We start from the raw sequence: 21,903 nt of genomic DNA on the forward strand, positions 1-21,903 counted from the left end.
CATTGTGGAGTCTGGGGCACTAATCTTGATGGCATTAGTTGTCAGTACAGGAGTATTTGTTTGTGTGCACTAAGGGCATGGCCTTAGCTCCTACAATCTTATACCTCACCTCGAGGATATATTCTCAGTGAGCCGCCACCTGAAGCTGTGGCAACTGCCACAAAAGGCCCAGCTACAGAGGAATCCAGGAGGAACCAAAACACTGCTCAGGTAAAGATAGGCAGCCCCAGCTGGGCAGGGCCGGCGTGACATGCTCCAGAGCAAATTCACTGTCAGGGCCTTTTCCAAGGTTAGAAAGGTCTGCTCTACTCGGAAATAAATTCTACCCAAGGGCAGAAAAACTGTAATAAATGGTACTTGACTTAAAAAAAATAAAACTAAACTAAACTAAACAAACAAACAAACAAACAAACAAACAAACAAAAAAACCCCAAAATGAGTGAGTGCCAGGGTTATGGTTCAGTTGGTAGAATATTTACCCAGCATCCACAAAACCCTAGGTTAGATCCCCAGTACCCTGGAGTGTTAGCCATGGTGGGGATGATCCTAATTCTAACACTTGGGAAGTGGAACAGGGGGGTCAAAAATTCAAGGTCGTCTTCAGCGATGTAGTGAGTTCTGGTCTAACCTGAGCTACATGAGACCCTCTCTCAAAAAATAAAATATACTTAACCAAGGTGAAAAAAAGAGGTTAAAACCAAAATGATGTGTATGACATGGTATATATATCTAAAATATATTAATCTAGAGAAAATGAATGTTCTGTGCATCCCTAAAATACACACACAACTCAGAATGGAGAGGTTGAGTGGGGGTCAGGGAGAGTGAGAGGAAAGGCAAGAGTCAAGGCTGGCACAGCTCAGAGCTGGGTTCCGTGAGGAACTATGGAGAACAGTTAGGTTTGGGATAGGCACGGTGCACTTGTGTACACACACACACACACACCCTGCTAGAGCAGTGCCTGACTCTTTTCCTCTCTTAAGTCAGTTCAGAGGTCTCTCTTTCACTGTCTGCCTCAGTAATGTCAGGTCCCAAGAATGGAGACAAGGCGGTGGGGAGAAAGGAAGCTTTTCTTGCTGCCACCTCAGGCTGAAGGAATTTGCACCCAAGATCAACTGTTCACCTATTTCCTTTCTGATTCAAGAAAGAATCTGGCTCTTACTGCCTCTCCGGCTTGACTGTGTCACGTAATTTAAGATAGGCCACCTTCCACCTTATTCCCAGTTGATTTCTGACACAGAAGGTAGCCAGCAGGAAAGACAGCCATGGTTGGCAGAGTGATGGGGACCTAGGGTAACATCTGAGATTCATACAAAGTGACTGCTCTGAGAAACTGGGGCCACTCTGCTCTCCACAGGCCCATGCAGCAGAGTTCAGGTTCCCTCTCCCTAAGTGAGCTTTCTATTTAGGAGAACAGCTGATCCATGTTACTTTTGTCTCTGATTTTTTTAAAGAATAATTTTGTGCTATTTGTACTAGCTATGGGAGACCTGTATATATAGCACAAAGGAAATTCTTGTCGTAGAAATAGCCAAAGTTCTGGCGGCACCTGTCGACACTTCCATGAGAAAGAAGATCTCTCTCTCTCTCTCTCTCTCTCTCTCTCTCTCTCACACACACACACACACACACACACACACACACACACACTTTGTTACTGTATTTGAGTGCCTAGACCAGGCAAGGAAATTACTAAGAAACACATGTTGCATGACGTTATATTTTACTGGGAATGGGAGGGTATACTAACTAATGTTAACCTAAGGAAAGACTGAAAAACATCCCAGATGAATTGGACCTGTTACACCATTTTGCCCAAGGCAGCTTTGTGTGAATTCGGTAAGGCTGGGAATGATAAAACCTTTGTTATCGATACCTGGTATTCCCAAGCAAGTGGGTGTAAAATAGGCAACCCTTTGATCTGCCCTGGCTCCTCTACCTATGGAGGCGGGGCTCTGAGAAGCCTCTTGAGCAAACCTGCCTGTACAAGGAAGCCAAGGTAACAGGATGCTGTGAGGTTTAATCCAACCTGATACCAGAAAGAACTCAAGGGTGACTCAGAGTCTAAAAATGTGTTGTGCAAACAGACTGGGTGCCAGGCTCCTGGGTAATTTGGCTGGGCAGGAACAGGCTCCTGGATGAGGAAAGCGAGTCTCTATTCTCATAATACAGGCTCCAACAAAGAGCCAAAGAATACCTCAGCTGCTCGACTTTCTCAATCAGATCATAGGAAGAAGACACTTCTCATCTCAACAGGGAAAGTCCAGAGGGAAAATGTAACTCATGGAAGCCTCATTCTTACCCCAAACTGGAAACAGACCTTACGTGTTTCCTCAGCCTCCACTACATCAATGCAGAGAGATTTCCCAGGAGGAGCTCTCCCAGTGTCTGTCATCTCACATGGCAAAACTTCAGTCATGGTTGGATCAGAACTAGTAGACAGTTTGCTCTGGTCACAGGACAGGTAAATCCCACCACAGCCACGTACCCGGAAAGATAAGGCCAATTTCTTCTATTTCTTTAGATGAGGCGTATCCTTCCTGTCTTCTCTCTCTCTCTCTCTCTCTCTCTCTCTCTCTCTCTCTCTCTCTCTCTCCCTAGACCCCTTCTCTCTCCCTCCTCCTCCTTATTATGAAGCACAGGCTACCTCTGAACTCAAAAGCCTCCTGCCTCAGCCTCCTGAGTGCTGGCATTACAAATTCCACCTCCCTACCTCATGAATCTCTAGATGAAATAGGGAGACCTCTAAGTCCCCTGCTGCGCTAGCTCTCAAGATGTGAAAACTTTGAGCAGGATGGTTTTAGTGCTCCATGGCAACTGGTTTCCATGAGAAGATTCCCAGATACCAGACATATATGGCAAGGTGTTAGTCTCTAAGATGTGCTGCAGATACAAGGCAGGCTCCAAGACACATCCAGGCAAGAGACTAGGAACTTACCACAGACTCAGCACTTAGAGCAGCTTCAAGACTGTTCAACCCATGCTCCAACCCTGTCACCCTCCCACATTACACAGACACACCCACAGTCCGATGGATACACACACATACACACACACACACACACACACACACACACACACACACACACACACACACACACCAAAATTAGCAATACTCAGTGATTTTACCATCAGAATCCTCACCAACTGCTTCTCCTTTCTAGCCCATATGTTTCTCTTTTCCATCTGATGTATCAACTTAGTCCTCAGAACCTAATCCCTGGCCCCAGGGACTAGGGACTGTTGAAATGCACAAGTCACTGGGTTACATGCTCTACCTGCTCACTGCTTTTAGCATTTAGAACAAATAGTTCCTGGTGCACTGTGGCTACTTCAAAATATCTGCAGGCATGACAGCTGCAAAATGTGGATTTACCGAGAGCCCCACCAGCAGGCCATCTCTCTGAGGGTGTTTGTGAGGAGGGAAACCAACAATAACTACTACAGGCAAGGAGGAGGAATTATAAAATGCCACAACCTCTCTGCTGGTTAAAACTGTAGCTTACGAGTCATTTTGTACAGTTAAGAATAGGATTTTGGCTTGGTGGTGTGTTTCCTGTGTATAGAGACTTCCCTGGCTCCCACAAAGGATCAAAGGATACCACTCTGAGAACCACCATCCCTGATCGCACCCACAGAATCAGTCGTCCTTAATTAACAGATCTTGCTTTTCCCGACATTTGCACCAATGTTCTCTTAATGAAGGATGGAAAAGGTAAATGTTATTTCCTTGAAAAGGTGCATACATACTTGCGTATGTGTGTATGCTCACACATGTCAAGGGAGGAAAGACAGAGGCAGAAAGAAGATGACAGAGAAGACTCAGGAAGAATGGAGGTCCTGGATAGCCACTCCCTATCTGGGAAGTCTCTACTTGGCCTCTAGCATTTCCCTTTTGCTTTTCCTCTGTGTCCCTCCAGAATGACTATCTTCCTTCCTCGGGCCGGAGCTGTCTGCAGGCCTGGCCAAGCTCTCAGCCAATCGCCCATCTGGAGCTAGCGTTCTGGCAGCCAGTAACACTGCAAGTCTGGCCTTATCCATTAATAATCACCAAAATTGTGTGAGGAGAGCCGTGTTTAGACAGCACACACCTCACTGAGCCAGGCTTGGGGGTAGACAAGGACTATAGGCAGTGACTCACTTTTGGGGAAAGAGCCTGGTCAACGGGTCTGCCGGGAAGTGACAGGGAAGTGGAGCTGAGAGCGGAAGCTCCTCCCCATCCTGTCCATGCCCAGCCACCCTTTCTGTAATCTATCCTGTCTGTCCTTCAGGTCCCGTGTTCAATTCACTCTCCGAATTGTCACAGCATCGTGTGTTCTAGGTACATGGGATGACCTCCCTCTCATGATTTCACTTGCTTTTTCCTCCGATCTTTTACACATTGTCTCCTATGCTTACCACCCCCTCCCCCATTCTACTTTCATGCTTCTAAGCCCGACTATGCTTTTTCCTCCTCTGTGAAACATTCCCTGCGTTCCTTTCCTCCACAGAGGTCCTTCGGAAAAATTGTACTCAAAAGGTAGAGCACACGACATCACTGTGGCTCCCAAGGGTCCCCAGTAGATTTGGCACTCTTGAAGGCGGGGCGGGTAGCTTGCCCTCCGAGGAACTGGCATGTATGTGACACAGGATAGGAGAAGAAGCAGACATGGTGCCATGGTCAGCACCACCTGATGATGGAGGTGAGCCTGTGAAGCTTTGTCCAATTTCTAGCCCCCTTGGAGTCTGAAAGAACCCTTGTCTGGTATGTGCTGTAGGAGTGGTCCTTTTGCTGGCTCCAACGCACCGCACCGAGGAGATTGTTTGGAGGGGTCCCGGTGTTGGGAGGGTGACGGATCCTTTGTTCAAAGCACTTGGCCATGTCAGCTGGAATTTCCCTAGCTCTTTGGATAAAAAGTTGTTTGTCTTAGAAATAGTTTGATGGAAAAACAAACAAACAAAATGCAAAACAATAATAATACCACCCTCCCCGCCAAGAAACAAACAAACAAACAAAACAAACCAACCACAAAAGCAAGCTAGTACTTGTTTTCAGGTAACCTCGTATTTCAGCTCCAGTATTGGATCTGGAGGGGGGCGAAAGCTCAGGACGGTAGAGGTGGAGGAGCCTAGCAGATTTTTGTCTTTCATGTAAGAGGTGGCAGGGGATGGGGAGGGGAGGGGATAGCTGACAAGACTGCTGTTTATAGGAATTGAAATGGTGTTCAAATGGTTCATCCCTACCATCTCCCAGGCATTTACAACTAATGGAGGGAGAAGGAAGGCTAGTATAGAGCACAGAGCTGGGATAAGGAGTGGGCTATCCACCAAATCCCTGCTCAGAGAAGCTTTTCTCTCACGGAGACCCATCATGATATTTGAAAGCACATCAGTGCTTGGGTTGCTTAGATTCTCCAAGGCAAAATCTAATTTCTTTAATAAGTTTGACTGATGCATTCGTTGCTCATGTTTTGTGCAGTTAAGAATGCTATCAAGTCATGAAATGAGACTCGGAGCCCCTACCAGACCTACATCTAAAACCTACCACCTGATAAATAAACAAATAATAAAAATGGAAAAACCTATCAGTTGTATGTCCAAATAAGAATTCCCAACAAAAATATTGGTGATATTCTGTCTATTCTAATCACATATGCTTGTGGAATAAAATATGGCTGATAGATGCTAAAAAGAATTATGCAACAATTAATTTTTTTATCCTAGTTCCTTTTTGTCTGGAGCTGAAGCTACATGAGGAAGATGGGGTGGTTCACAGGAAAACTGAACTTCTATTCTAGATCTCAGCTGCCCCAGATGTGGGTCTATATCTTAGTCATGGAAGGGATTTTATTGCTAGGCCTTTCCATGATCCCAACAGCTCAACTTATGGTACTGTCGGAGTGGAAAGACCTTTAGTAGTATGTCTGTCTGTCTGTGTCTGTGTGATATTTAGGGGAGGGGACTCATGTCCTTCCTGAGATTACATGCAAAATCACATGTGTGGGGTGGAGGGACAGCTTAGTAAATAAAGAGTCTGTTGTGCAAACACAATGATCCGAGAACTTGTGTAAAAAGCCGCACACAATGGGGCAGGGCAACTGCGTATAACCTCAGCCCTGGATGCAGTGGGGACAGGTTGACACTGAAGCCAAATTTGGCCAGGCCATCTAGTAAAATTGATGAACTTCCAGTAAAAAAAAAAAAAAGATGGAAAATGGCTGAAGAAATATACCCAGTATCTAACAATATACTACCCCACACAGCCTGCAGCCCCCCACGCCATATACATGTACACAGGTACTTTGTCTGTTATTTATTGTTGTTGGGTTTCAAGAATTAAGGCCAATGCACTTAATTCTGAATGGGGTCCTCTGTGAGTTCCAACTGGTGGTACCTCGACTTCCCTGAAGACCTGTGTTGAGCTGAGGGTGTCTGGTTTAAATGGAACAGGCAAACTAATGTGCTTCTGTCCTTAGCTTGTCCAAGGTGCCAGCGCTTTCTTTCTTGTGCAGAAGTCTCTGTTCCTAAGCTCAGCCAGTGCACAGTATGTTTCCTGTGCTTCCACATAGAAACTTGTCACCAGGCCTTTCTCTCTGCTGTCAGCCTACGTCGCTACTTCTCTAAGTCAGGCCCTGTCCAAAAGCTTGAGGAATGGTGGTGGAGTTTGGAGAGCAGAGTGTGTCGCTCTGGTTTGCAGACAGAGGTATACAGAGCTCATGCATGACTAAAGCTTCAAATGCATGTCCACTCAGGAAGAGGAAATGACTGGAGACATCACTCAAACTTGGCTTCTCTTCCTTGCAGTGAGTAGTTAAAAACAAATGGACAAAGAGACAGTTTCCCCTTTGGCTCTCGGTGACAAGCAGAGACTTCATCTGGGTGCTGATTTACCTGACGATATCACATTGCATAATCGCCACGCTGGGAGTGAGGAGGCATTTGAAATATCCCAATCAGGCACCCACATTCCAAGAGTGGCTAGTTAGCCTTCGAAATGCCCTAATTAGGGATCAACCCTTTTGAGAGTGTTGCTTAGTGCCTCAAATATTATTGCTAAAAGGTACACCACAAAGGGTGCATTCATGGGCATAAGACAAGACAGAGTGAACTTTCCTTCTGGGAGTGGATGGTATTCAAGGGATGCAGTTAGCTGGAGAGATTTGTTTCCCTGTCACCCTTGCCTGGCTGAGGTTTAAAGATTAAGATAGTGGATGGCGATGGATGAAGCAAAGAAGTGCAGGCCGACAGGAGCCGGATGTAGATCTCTCCTGAGAGACACAGCCAGTATACAGCAAATACAGAGGCGAATGCCAGCAGCAAACCACTGAACTGAGAACAGGACCCCCGTTGAAGGAATCAGAGAAAGAACTGGAAGAGCTTGAAGGGGCTCGAGACCCCATATGAACAACAATGCCAAGCAACCAGAGCTTCCAGGGACTAAGCCACTACCTAAAGACTATACATGGACTGACCCTGGACTCTGACCTCATAGGTAGCAATGAATATCCTAGTAAGAGCACCAGTGGAAGGGGAAGCCCTGGGTCCTGCTAAGACTGAACCCCCAGTGAACTAGATTGTTGGGGGGAGGGCGGCAAGGGGGGGAGGATGGGGAGGGGAACACCCATAAAGAAGGGGAGGGGGGAGGGGATGTTTGCCCGGAAACCGGGAAAGGGAATAACACTCGAAATGTATATAAGAAATACTCAAGTTAATAAAAAAAAATACCCATAAAAAAAAAAGATAGTGGATGGCTCCAAGGATAGATCAGAGGTCCAGAGCACAGGCCTTAGGGGACTCTGAATTCCCCCTGACCTCTACTTTCCAGAGATGCTAGAGTCATGGTTTTAGATACAGTGATTTCTTTTTTTTCCACTGCAGCTTGAGTGTTTAGTATAAGGTGCTTAACACATGTCCAAGGACAAAACAGAACTGAACCCTGACAGAGGAAATGGCAGTTCCTGGCCTGTCTCTAAAGCTTGCTCCGGCTACTGCGGTGCACAGTGGTGGAAGTGTAGGTCCTCACCCATTACTAACTGCCATTTATACTCCCCTCTTCTATTCAGACTAGTCTTAAAGAAATGGGGGATAAACTGAGGCCTTAGCATATGCATGACTTCAGTTTCTCCTGTTCTGTTTAGAAGCCATTAGGAGTTTCCATCGCTATGGCATGGGAATTTTAGTGTGGGAAACCTGCATCATGAGCAGAGCCACCGGAGCACATCCACAGGCTCCCTCTAACAATCTGTGCTTTGTTGGGCTCCCGCTGCCTACTCAGTCCCACAAGTGTAGAGCACACGCGCCATTCTCACTTCTTTCTTTATGACCTTCGTATACGTTGCTTCCTTGGCTGGAAGCATTCTCCCAAACAATGTTCTGCTACTCGATGATTGTGTGAACTTGAGAAGACAGTAACTGTTCTAAAACCTTCACACCTCCTTTTTCCTCATCTATAAAATGGGAAGATATTAAGGCATACCGATTTCTCCTTAGATTATTCATAATTTTTTTACTCTTCTTTTCTTTCTTATTTATTTATTTTGATTTATTGACAAGGTCTCATGTAACCTAGGCTGGCTTTGAAGCTCATCTGTAACTCAGGCTGACCCTGACCTTTCCCATTCTTCCTGTGTCTGTCTCTGCAGGGCTGGCATGCTGGGATTACAGGCATTATATCACCAAGCCCAGTTTATGAGGTGATTGGGATCCAACTGAGAACTTTGTGCATGCTAGACAAGTTCTCTACCAACTGAGCTTCATCCCTCTGGGTTACTGAGTCTCTACTATGAGGACGGGTGCCTGCACTTGAGAAATTCAATCATTGCTGTTTTTCAAAACCTACTTTAATAAGAGTTCTTAAACGCTTTAACCTCCCTTCTAGCCCACCACCCACCCGAGGTAGTGGAAAGGAAAGGTTAATAGGGCAAAAGGGGATGTAGACCTATAGAAGTAGTTCTTTGGGGAGGTTCCAGTTTTCACTGTGAGGGTATCGGCAGCTCAGTCCACAGGAATCAACAGCACAGCTGGATCCCTCTCGCAAACACCATTCAAGAATCAATAATGGCAGTTTGATCCAGAAGATCCTTGAGGTTTTGTCCCCAGTCTGCAGAAGTGGCAATAAGTCACCAGAGCCAGAAGTTCTTTGATGCATTTCTCTCTACAAACTCACAATAGATGATGATTAGGGAAGAAGGCAAGGTGACCCAATGCCACAGCTTCATCAGTGAAGACCAGAGATGGCAAAACCTAACAAAGACCAGCAAAAGAGTGGCGAGGCGAACCAACACCACAGAGTCGTCCCCTGTCTGTTGGGTTCTATCTATACCCTTTCCAAACATCACATGCCCTTTCCCAGGCTGCTTTCAGAAAAACACCATATGTCTGTTCTCAGCAAAACATCCTCCCAAGTGTCTGCTTCAGCAAAAACTTCCTCTCATAAGACAGTTTCCAGAAAAACATCATGACACAACCGAGTCTCCAAAGAAACCAGAAATTTCCACTTCATATTTTTTCATAGCTTTTAGTATATTTAATCTAATTTAGGCATGAAAATTTATTTTAAGAACTTTTGTTTTATGCTCCAACCTTCCAAATCAAAACCAAGTCTCCTGTCCTTGCTATGTGTTCTCATAAAGTCTGGACAACTTGTGTGGAAACACCATCCTCCTGTCAACTCCTTTCTCTGTGTTACTCTCTACCTATTAGCTCTTTAAGGGCAGGACTATGCCTTGTCTCCTTTTCCTAACACATATTATACAATATACACTTAGTAAGTATTTAATATGTGAATAAACACATGCGTGAACTCATTGGGGATGCATGACTTCATGAAGTGACAACTGAGAGGGAGTTTTTAGTGTTGCTGAATGGCAGTCAGATGGCAAGTAGAGTCAAAGAAGAGTAAACCAGTGTAATCAGGAAATTAAACCCAGGTTAACAGAGGTTAATATTATAACAAACTGCTTTATCCACTTGTAAAAAGGTATCTATCTCCAACCCAACTTAAGGATTCTGCAGGAGAAATAACATTTTGTGAAATACAGTCTCATGTGAACATTTAGATTTTGTTGCATATTCATTCTATATTTTAATATCCACACACTCTTCCTCTAAGTACACATTTTAGTTTTAAAAAAATGATTTATATCTCCCCTGATCAATTTTATATAAACTCGTGTTTTGTAGCTAATATCCAACACGGTTTTATTGATAAGATGATATATTTTTGTGAGACTTGTGCTTGGCAGATAGAGTCATTGTAAAGCATTCATACAAATTGTCTGATTTTACTTCTACTTGCTGAAAGCACATGGATTGCTGGGACGGGCATTTTGGTTTTAAAATCTGAATATCTTTAAGCCCCAAAGACTAAACATGAGGTAAAGGCTGAACTAAACTTTAAGTTCTTGTTTTCACTAAATGCTGAAAAATCCAAAAGTCCTCAAGAGAATATAGTCAAATTCAAAATGAATCCATTTCCCAAATGCAGTGATCAATCAACTGTTGGGAAGAGATGTTCTCAAGCCACAATTGGATGCAGGCCATTTAACCAGAATTGACGATGCTGCTTCTGGGGTAAGTCTCTTTATTCACTGAGGAGCACAGCCAGGGTATTGCACTACATAGAGGCTTTGAAATTTTTAAGACTTTTTTTCATGCGTTATATTTTGATCATATGCTTTCCCCTCTTCCAACTCTTCCCAGATCCTCCACATCCTTTCCCTAACTTTGTGTTCTCTTTCTCAAAACAAAAACAAGACCCATGAAAATCAAAACAACAGCAAAAGCCCAATAAGACAAAAATTACCAAAACAAAGCCAAAAGGTCCCCATCCCATCCGAGACCAGCACAGGATTGCAGGAGACCCAGTGCTCTCTCCCGGCGTGTCCTGGAGTATGCATGATATGCCCAGTTAGTGAACACTGATGAACACTGATTTTCCTTTCCCCACCAGGTGTCAATTGCGAGTAGCTTCTTGGTTAGGGCTAGGACTTTGTGTCCACTTTTTCTTCTCAGTGTTGGAATTTTGTCTGGTTTGAATCTGGTCATGTCCTGTGTATGCTATCACAGTTTCTGTGTATCAGTTCTGTTGTGTCTGGAAGACATTGTTTTCTTGGAGTCACCCACCGCTGACTCTTAAAATCTTTCCACCTCCTCTTCTGTGTAGATCACTGGCCTTGAGGGGAAGGGTTTAATATCCCATTTAGGACCGTGTGCTCCAAAGTCTTTCACTCTCTACACATTGCTCAGTTGTGGGTCTCTGTTAATCACCACCTATTCTGAGAAGAAGCTCTCAGAGAAACTTTTGGTTTCATGACGATATAGCAAATAGATTTAACTTACTTATCAGCAATGTTCTCCTTATTCTTATGATCAAAATCAGTTAATGGCCTCATGGGATTAAGCACTCAGCAACTTTGTACCTCAGCTTCTTTGGAAAAGCAAGACAGCTTTTAACACAAGGAAGGAGCTGATTTCTCCACATATTTATATCCCAGATTCTCTCTTCTTTATTACTGGTCTTTCTTGTGCATCAGTTGACACAGATATGGTGGCCATCTAAGATAAGGTAGAAAGAATTCCTTCTGAGGGCTGAAGCTCAAGCCTCTTTTTGGTACACGTAGATCGTAGAATGCATAACAAGTTGGCCTGCTGAAATGTGACACTTGAGGTAAGTAGATCTGACAATTACCCAACTGCCTCCCTGTCTTTGTATGAGAAAAACATTGACTCTATCTGGACTCTACTTGAAGTCATGGAGAGAAAGTCTAATGGCATTCAGCCCTAAGAGTGTTTTTTGGCTTTCACAAAGGTTAAGTGTGCTATTGCTCTTCAGGATAAATGTGAAAAAGAGCCACACTCTGATTGCATTGAGAAATTAATGACTAGTCAAGAAACTTCATAGCCCATACATCAGCAGTTAACCTGTGGACTGCACAGGGGCTGAATAGCAGATATCTACATTATGATTCATTACAGTACCAAAAGTATAGTGATATGTACACCCTTCCCCATCCCTACCTCTTGAAATCTATGGTAGGCAGGAGAGATGGTTCTGAGATCATGAGTAGGAGAACTGGCTCTGCCCCTCATTGGCTGCAGCACTTGGAAGAACTGGGCCTGTTCTTAACCTGGGCAGCACAGTAGAGCTGATTCCTGGTGGTGGTGGGGAAGGGTGAACTGGCCATGGGAGCCTGAGTGTGAGAGAGCCAGCTCTGCAACTTGTTTGCTGAGCAGTTGTGTAGGTAAGGGAGAGAGTTTTTCCCCCTTGCCTCTTTGCCATCTATGGTAGACAGAAGAGTTAACTCCAGGGTCATGACAGTGGGAGAGTTGGCCCTGCTCATCACCAGCTGCAATACTCAGGAGAGCCAAACCTGTATCTTGCCTGGGCAGCACAGTAGATGAACTGCTAGAGTGCCTGAAGTAGCCACTCTTGCAGATCCAAAACTGCAGGATCACCATGACACAGGACAACATCAGGATACCTGAGAAGAATCCCAGTGAGGATCCAGTATCAATAGTGTAGTAGAATCCAGAGGCCTTGAACCAGACCAGTGATTCATTGCAATAAACATGTGCAAGTGAGTGAGTGTGGGCAGAGGGGTCTACTGTGGAACTCATGGCAACACACTGCAGCTTTCACAATGAGATTTTCTTTTTTTGGGGGGGGGATAAATTGCAATGGTGGAAGGAGAGTATGATGGGATGGGAGATGAGTAGGATTAGGTACACAATGTGAAATTCACAAATAATTAATAAAAAGTTAAATAAAAAAGAAATTAATGAATAGCCAAGAAGCTTCATAGTTATAGTCACAGGTTCTCAACCTGTGGGTCATGACCCCTACAGGAGTTGAATATCAGATATTTACATTATGATTCATACATGGCAGTAGGAAACTTACAATCATGAAGTAGCAATGAGAATAGTTTTATGGTTGGGGGTCACCGTAACATGAGGAACTGCATAAAAGTTCACTGCATTCGGAAGGCTGAGAGCCACTGCATTGTATGGTATTTTGTCATCTGAAACTCTTACCACACAGTGCTGCAGACAAGCTCATGATCCCTCCATTAGTGCTTGTAAATGAGGTCATGTTGTATAAAGTTGGAACAATATTCACAGTCTTGTTCTTCTGGGATTCCTTTGTTCTCTCTACACTGCCATGTCAACAACAGAGGAAGTAACACAAGCACTTCAAACAGCTGGAGGGTGATGTTACTGTGACAAAGACCACCAGCTAATAGCCTGGATATCATTATGATTTTTTTAATTAGAGAAATCTAAAGAATGAAGGAAACGGAGAGACAAAGTTTTGAACCTTGACCTTTGAGAATAAAGGGAACAAACTTCTATAAGTTTTTCTCTTTATGTATTGGATAGACTTGAGTTTTCATTTCCTGTTTAAAAAATTATATATATATACATATATATATATAATATATGTAACATCAATTGGAAAACAGAGGCTTTGAATTTGAGAGAAGACAGGGAGCTGTGCACATGAGAGGGATTGGAGGGAAGAAAAGAAAAGGCATGAATGATATAAATGCACTTTTAAAATATTTATTTTATGTAAATGAGTACATGTAGCTGTCTTCTGACACACCAGAAGAGGGCGTTGGACTCCATTACAGATGGTTGTGGGCCAACTTGTGGTTACTGGGAATTGAACTCAGGACATCCAGAAGAGCTGTCAGTGCTCTCAAGCTCTGAGCCATCTCTCCAACCCCATGTAATTGTACTTTAATTTCAAAGAAAAATTTAAAAAGGATTCTCCAGTCGGAGCAATGACTCATCAGGTAAACATGAGGAGCTGGGCAAGCCTGATGGACCTGATCCACACAACACACTGCAAAAAGCTGGACACACAGCACACACCAAAAAACTCTTACCTAGAATTGGGAGGCAGAGAGGGGGAAAGTCTGCCAGAAATGGAGAGGCAGAGACCCTGGAGTCCGAAGAACAGCAGAAACAATAAGGGAAATCCTCCCCAAACAAGGTGGGAAGTGAGGAAGGATCCCGGAAAGTCCTCTGACTTCCACAAATAGTCTGACAACATGCACAATCATGCCTACTAAATAAATGAACTAAATTTTTCATTTAAAATTTTACATTAAAATTTTCATATATATATATGAAATCCAGGGAGGGAATAAAAAATACTCAAAATGGGACTGAAAATTTGCCTAAAAATCCTATTATGTTTAAAAGGACAACTGTCATGTCTTTGAGCATATAGCAAAGTGCCCTGAAAATAACTCTGGGAGTTTCTTAAATAAGCAATCCCAAGAAGATAAAATACTGGGAACCATGAGAAAGTTGAATATCTTAATTGCTTACACCTTACTCTAATACCGAGGTGAAAACATCCTTGAGCTTCAAGAACATATTGTTAATGGTGAAATGCCTTTCAGAAGAAGTACATCAGTTCACTTTAAGCAGACACATCCAAATAAACCAGCCCTGTCTGGTTATTGTTCTGCTGGGCATGGGCGGTCTGCCTTGCACATTCAGGAACAAGAAGAGTGACCTCATAGGCCGCCGCCATTCTCTCAGTCTGCATTCTGTTGAATGCAACACAAGGAATCTCACCTCACTACTGAGAAACAGGTTATTCACTGGCTGCACCCACCAACTCTCACAATGGCTCCAGTAGAACTCTCCTTGGTTGACATTTTTTCCTTAACTGTGTTTATCTATATTGATGTGGTGTCTTAATGTTTAAAGTAGATACCTAATTATTTCTTCCCATGGAATAACTTCACTCCTAAAACCAGTAACATTTGGGAAGCTAAGGAGAGCAGACAGCCAAAATACCTCTCTGTAATTATAGCAACCATAATGGCCTACTGAGGTAACTTGTGTGGTTACATGTTTAAACAGGGTTGGGAGGGATGGGAAAGAGGAGGCTGGCATAAAAAAACTGAATCTTTGACAATGGTCTGAGACTCCCAGCAGATAGATATAACTCTTAGGAAATTATGTACCTGAGCAGTAATAGTTTGTGTATTCACATGTATTTTCTGTCCATAACCATCTGACTTCTCTTTCAGCTGGGTAATGTAGGCTTAGATTTTTTTTTTCAAAATCTACTTTATTTAGGGTTCTTAAATGCTTCAACCTCCCTTCTAGCCCACCGACCAGAGGTAGGGGAAAAAAGAGGGAATCCTTGGGTCAGTTCCACTCTTCCTTGTCAGGATACCAGCAGTACAGTTTAAGCAAACACCAAAGACAAATCGGTAGCAGTAGCAGGGTCCAGCAGAAACAGCAAGGCTCCGCCGAATCAGCATGAGTCAGCAGAAGTAACAGAATCAGGAATACCAATGCGAGAATGCCCTTTTACTGTTTGTGGGGTTCCATTTATACTCTTTCTAACCGTCACACGTCTTCTCCTGTATTTGTTTTCAGCAAAATATCATATGCCCTCTCACAAGACAGCTTTCAGAAAAATGTCATGAAACACAACTGAGTAGTTAAAGAAACCAGAAATTTCCACTTCAGGGTAAGAAAGCAGCTAGGTTCCCAGGCCCCCCATCACTTGACACATAATTAGTTCCAGAGGATTCAACATTCCCCATCTGGCCTGCCTGTGCACCTGTGCCCAATTTGCACAGACACACATTAAATAAATACAAGAAGGAAACCTCAGTGAATATGAGGGGAAAGAAAGCATGATCAGCTGCCAGCTATGGAGTGGTGATGATGGGTGGGGTCTAAAAGCATGTGAAGGACTGGAGAGATGGCTCAGTGGTTAAAGACAGCACTGTTCTGGCAGAGGTCTCAGCCCCTATGTAACTCACAAGGGCATCCAACCCCAGCTCTAGGGGTGGGACTCAATGCCTCCGGCTTCTACAGGTATCTGCGCTCACATGCATACACCCCCACACCGACACATGCACATACAGATAATTTTAAAAATAATACAGGTTAATATATATTTAAAGATGATTGTTATTACAAGCAAAAGTTTAGTCTTATTTATGCAGTTCTGAGAAAGTATCCAGTAAATGAGTAAGACTGTGCTTAAAGGCATGATTCACTGAGATTGAAAATGAATGTGTGTGTGTGGGTGATTTTGTGTGTTGAAACAATCACATAAACATCTATGTTATATGAAATATATACTGCATGTTATGTATATTGTTCTATGATTATAGATCCCTGACCCCCATTTTAATAAAAGGATGGAGAATTAAAAACACAAGGATACTATTCATTCTGATATATCTTTATCTTTATGTAACTGTGTGTCTGTCTGTTTATCTCTAAATCTATCTATATCTAAAACTATCTCTCAAATTATCCCAACTCTTCATTCCTTCGAAACTTGGGCCATAGAGCAAGGACAGGGTTTTCAGGGCACTGACCTCAGCTTCTCTGTAAGCCTTGAGTGTGCTGCTTGGATGCTCCATTCAAGGCTGCTGCTAGATGCTATTAAAGTTATTCACTTTCCCACTAGATGGTGCCTCTTCACCATTCCCATCCTTTTATCTGTTTATTTTCCTCTCCTTCCTTTCTTCTTTGGTGTTCACTTTTAAATATATCATATATGGCCCAGGCTAGCCTCAAAGTCAAAATCCCTTTGCCTCAACCTCTTCTGTGCTACGATTCTGATCATGTTTGATATTGTTACAAACGTTGCTGTCCTACTTAATTATGATGGATTCACTATTACAAAGCCTTACTGTGTGCCAGGAGCTGGGCTATGCTCATTAAAATGCAAGTTCTTTGATGCCCCACAGTAGGCTATGCTGTTTTTTATTATCTCTAATGGCTATGTTACCCTAAACAAGCCCAGCCTTGCCTAATAATAGAAATGCACACTAATTTGTAAACAGGAAAACTGAGGTTTATGGAAAGTAAAAATGGTGGTATTCTATGCTGTTGTAAATATGATTCTGTATTCACAGACTCAACCGGCTGCAGACCAAAATTACGTTTTAAAAAGTGACTTACTGAATGTGCACAGATCTCTCATCTACTGAATGTGCACAGATCTCTCATCTATGTCATCAACTATTTCCATAGCGTTTATATTGTAGGACTATTAAACTAATCAAGAGATGGTAGATGGAAGGCATGTGCTCAAATATATGCATATACCATGTCATTTTTATACCAGGACCTTGAGCATTTGGGGATGTTATTATTTGAAGAAGAGAGACTGGAGAAACCTGTCCCTATGGATACCAAGGGATAGTCCATGCTATAAAGCCTGCATAAACTGAACTGGCACCTGTCCCACATCTGTTTGACTCATACCACCCAAGATTTCTCCTGCTGCTTTAACTTCATCTCCTGCATTCTGAAAAAGAAGACCTTTTGTCCCACTGGAGCAGAAATAGATCTTAGTAATGTTCACTGCAACATCTTTCCATTTTCAGTCATAGCTTTGGCTGGCTAGGGTCCTGCTCTGGGCCTCAGGCATGGCTCCATGCTTTTCCTGTGGTTACTGCATCTGTAGCTTACCACCTGCACCCTGCCTGGTGCCTCCTAAGGTAGCAGTGTGCCCATTTTGCATTGGTAGTGATTTTCAGTTGCAATCTTGATGGAAAATTTCTCCTTGCTCTGCCACAGCTTCTCTAAGATCCTGAGAGTCTATCTGTCTACCCATCTGCCCTACCCAGCTGTGGCTAACGCCATCTGGGTCTAAGCCACAAGACAGAACTTAATCCTGGTGTAGTTTGTGGGTAACGAGGGTGCCCATTGGACCCTGGACTTGGTATTTGTTTTGTTGTTTTTCAGGCAGGGTCTCCCCACATAGTTCTGGTTGGCCTGGAACTCATTACATAGTCCAGGCTGGCCTTGAACTCATAGATATCCACCTGCCTTTGCCTTCTGAGTGCTGGGATTAAAGATGTATATCACCATGGCCACCAGCTTCCCTAACTTCAGATCTATCTTTCCTCTTATTTTCCAGTCCCAAGAGCACAGGCTAATATGTCATTTGGATAAGAATTATCATTTTTGGCTTTTCTCTCAGAAAATCTGAATTGAGCCAGTTGGGTTCAATTGAGAGTTTTTTGGTTTTTTGTTTGTTTGTTTGTTTGTTTTTTATAGAGCTTAACTCTATACTAACTACTTCCATCCATGTCACTAGTTTCTGAAATTCTAGACAGAAACAACCTAAGGGAGGACATTTTTATTTTGGTTCATGTTTCGTACCGCCATGATGGGGGAAGATATGGTTTCAGGAGGGGCTGTGTCTGTAGAGGTAGGAGCTGGAGGTGGCCAATCACATGATTGGTGGGTCAATAAACCAAGAATCCATTATAGTCTGGAATAGGAATAGGTACAACCTTCCAAGGCAGACCTGTCTCTGTTGACTCTCTTCTGGTAGTCAGGTCTCAGAGCCTTCAAGAATCACACAAGCTGGGACCATGCCTTCAAAGCATGAGTGCAGGGGCACAAGGCATGTCTCAGCCATTCAAAGTGTGTGGTGCTCTTTCAGAGGACTTGAAATCAGGGTCTCATCATCCGTGTAGTATGGTTCACAAGCCCCTATAATTCCAACTCCAGAGGATCCAATGATTCTGGATCAGCCCTCACCCCCACCCCATTATAAATAAGCCCTTAAAAACTGGCATGAGCCTGGGGTTGGTGGATTTCAGATTCAAACCATAACCTTCATACTCAAAGGTTTCGATTTAAAAAAAAAAACTTACTTTAGTTTATATGTATGAATGTTTATGTGTTTGAATACATTTTCATTTTATAGTATGATGTCTGTGCATTGTGTGTGTGTGCCTAGTCAAAAGAATGAGTCAGGTTCTCTTGGAACTGGAATTACAGATGGTTTCCAGCTAGCATGTGGATACCGAGAAGGGAAACCCTGGTCATCTGCAAAAGCAACAAGTGTTCTAAACTGCCAAGCTGGCTCTTCAACCCAAAGCCAACGCTTTTAAAAGACGTATTTATACATTTGCATACAATTTTGTTTGTCTGTGACCGTTGTTGTTTTATTCCCTTTCATTAGAGGAAAAGTTGATATTAAATGCTCGTTGTAGTCCAACAGTGTATTCTTAAAGGTCACCCCTCTTTAATGGCTGACATAGCAATAGTGCTTTCTGTTTGGGTCCCTGCTTCTGCTTGTACACTCATAAGCCTTGAGGTATCTTTTCAGAGAACTTGCCTATACGACCCATGTGGCATGCAATGGTCACTGTAGCTCTCTTCCTACAGTGTCAGGCTTTCTTTCACTCTCTCCTATTATCAGAAACGTCGTCCTTTTTCTTTCCCAAGGGAGAAGCAGAATCACATTGTGGTTTTCTCTTTGGCTGGGCTCCATGCTACTCTCTAAATCGGGCTGCATAGGAGACTCGTGATAGCGTGAAGTCCTGCGACTTCCCCATTCTATTTCACCTCGGAGAAATAGCACAGTAATTCTCTGAGAGCTAAAGAAATAATAACAGAAATGCTTGTTCCAGATGGACCGATATTCCAGCTTGCAAGAAAAGTTTCTCCAAAATATCAGCTGCGAAGGGAAAGTATGTGTTTGAGAGACATGATCACAAGCCTTCGGAGTTTCCTTTCAACCAGTTAATCATTTACAGTGTTCAGTCGACGCAGGTCAACAAGAGTCACGGGAAGATAAGAGGGTGAAGAGCAACATTTACCTGGTCAAAGTCTAGCGATTCTCCCTGCCCCCTGTGGACGGTCTCACGGTCCCCACATCCTCCCCTCTGCTGGCTGAAGTTGGAGGGCGAGGGAAGCCCAATGGAGAAGGGTTTCGCTATTCATCTTAATGAGCTGAAGATAGAAATCTTGCTTCCATTCCTACTTTTTCCTGGGTTCAGGTGTTTTTAAATTTCGTTATTCCTACTTTGGTCATTTAATTTCTTTAGCTTTAAAAGTCTGCTGGTGGATAATGCCTGTCTCTATTCTCCTCATTATTTCCCACCCCGGCAACCCACTATCCTCCCTTTCCATGGAGCCTTTCGCTAGGCGAATTACAAGTGACTTATAAGGAACTGATGACATTGTGGAGACTCCTGGGCCCCTACTAAAATTCTAGATGCTCATTTGCATGTCTGCTGGGAGTTGCAACCATTCTACTTAAATTAAGTAAAAAACATCTTCCAAGGCAACATGCCCTCAGACATCGCATCTTACCTAGTTCCTCTACTTCCGGTCTTAGAAGGAACAGTAGCTCCAAGAGGGACCGCCCCCTCCAGGTCTTCCAAACACTCACACGTGCTTGCCTCCTCTGGGTAGTTATTTCTTGCTAATTCCACTTTACAGATGCCCCGATTATTTTTTTTTTTAAAATGCAAGTGCTTTTCTGTGCAGTAAGGAATAACATTTATGAGTTAATTAAAATTATTTCGGTCATTTATAATCACTGTGAAGTGAACTGTGCAGAATACAAATAAAACTTGCTAAAATGGTAACGGTTCTCTCTGCCTTGCAAAGCCTGCCAAGCAAAGGTTTCACCCTCACTCTCTAACCAGCCTGTTTTCCAAAGGGCTTGTGTTCGGCAGGCAGTGCATGCTGGGAGGTTGTCCTCTGCTCCCCTCCCCCAGCCACCCTGAGTTCCTATAATGGAGAGTGGTGCCTGGCGGGGCACTGTGCAGGGAAGCAGGGAAGGTGAGTGCCCTTTAGCTTCCCTACCCCTTCCATGCACTCTGCACCACACCGTTCCTGGCAGAGCACTTTCTTAGTAACCATCCTTTCTTCTCGCTGCTTACAATCTCCTTTATAGCCATTCACAGAAGGGGAAAAACCGCTTTTCTCCCTAAAAGTGGTTCATTCCGCTTTTTGATTATAAAATGAATATCTTAACATACAAAATTAAGAAAGATGAGGTAAGGTCAGCTCTTAGGAATATTTCTCTCAGGTTTTGAGCCTTTGCATTTTAAAAAAAAGATTATTTCATTTTATGTGTGTGAGTGCTCTGCCTAAAAGCATGTGTGCCTAGTCTTCAAGCAGACAGGTTCCGTGAACATGTGGGTGCTGCGAATTGAACCTGGCCGCTTTGGAAGAGCAGCCAGTGCTCCTGGAGATATGACTGAGCACTGAGATATTTACTTAAACAACAACAACAACAACAACAACAACAACAAAAAACCCACTAATTAAGATTAGCCAGCTATTGTGGTTAAGAGGGAGGAAGGTGTTAAGTTTGGGTCAGCTTGGAATAGATAGTAAGATCCTGTCTCGAAAACAAGAAGTGGGCTAGCTCAATTTGTTCATTAGTTTTCCAAAGTGCTAGTTTTCATTTAGAGTTAATTTTGAAAATTAATTATCATTGTGTGTATGTGTGTGCATGGATCCAGTGTCGCAGTATAACACGAGGAGAGCCGAGGAAGGCTTGGTTCTCGGCTACTGTTAGATCTGGGGATCGAACTCAGGTCATCAGGCTTGTGTGGTAGGTGCTTTTACCAGCTTAGCTGAAAAGTGCTTTCAGTTGCTGGCCCAGAGAGTCACTGGAATCATGGTTAGAATGCGATGCAAAATGGTTCCTCATAACACATCCATGCCAGAGATTACTGCTTCCTTGGGAGAGAGCATCTGGTCTCCTCCAGTAGTTAGTACCAAGTGGACACTTGTTCATATGCCTATGGGGCCTTTTGACAGATGATAACCCTGGAGATGTCTCCTTTGCACGAATTGAGGGGACTGGCTACATACGGCAGACACGACTTTGAAAGGCAACGGATCCTTTGCTTCATTAGCTTGTTTAACTACCCTTGAGTGTGACCAGAGCCAGGCAGCGGGTGAAGCAGGGGCTGCTGGCCTGTCCTCAAGTTGCCAGGCAGGTGAGAGCGTGGGGAAGGCAAGGATGTTTTCAGAGAGCACGTCTATAAGCTTCCTGACTTCTCTCTGCAAATGCAAGACAGGCCCTACTGTGTGTACAGATCCCACGTCCCTCACTGTCTAATGTGAACACACAGAGGCCCTTCCACGACTATCGAAGAGAAGAAT

This window comes from Rattus norvegicus, chromosome 17 (assembly GCF_036323735.1).
Source record: "Rattus norvegicus strain BN/NHsdMcwi chromosome 17, GRCr8, whole genome shotgun sequence".
In the NCBI taxonomy this organism is placed as follows: domain Eukaryota; kingdom Metazoa; phylum Chordata; class Mammalia; order Rodentia; family Muridae; genus Rattus; species Rattus norvegicus.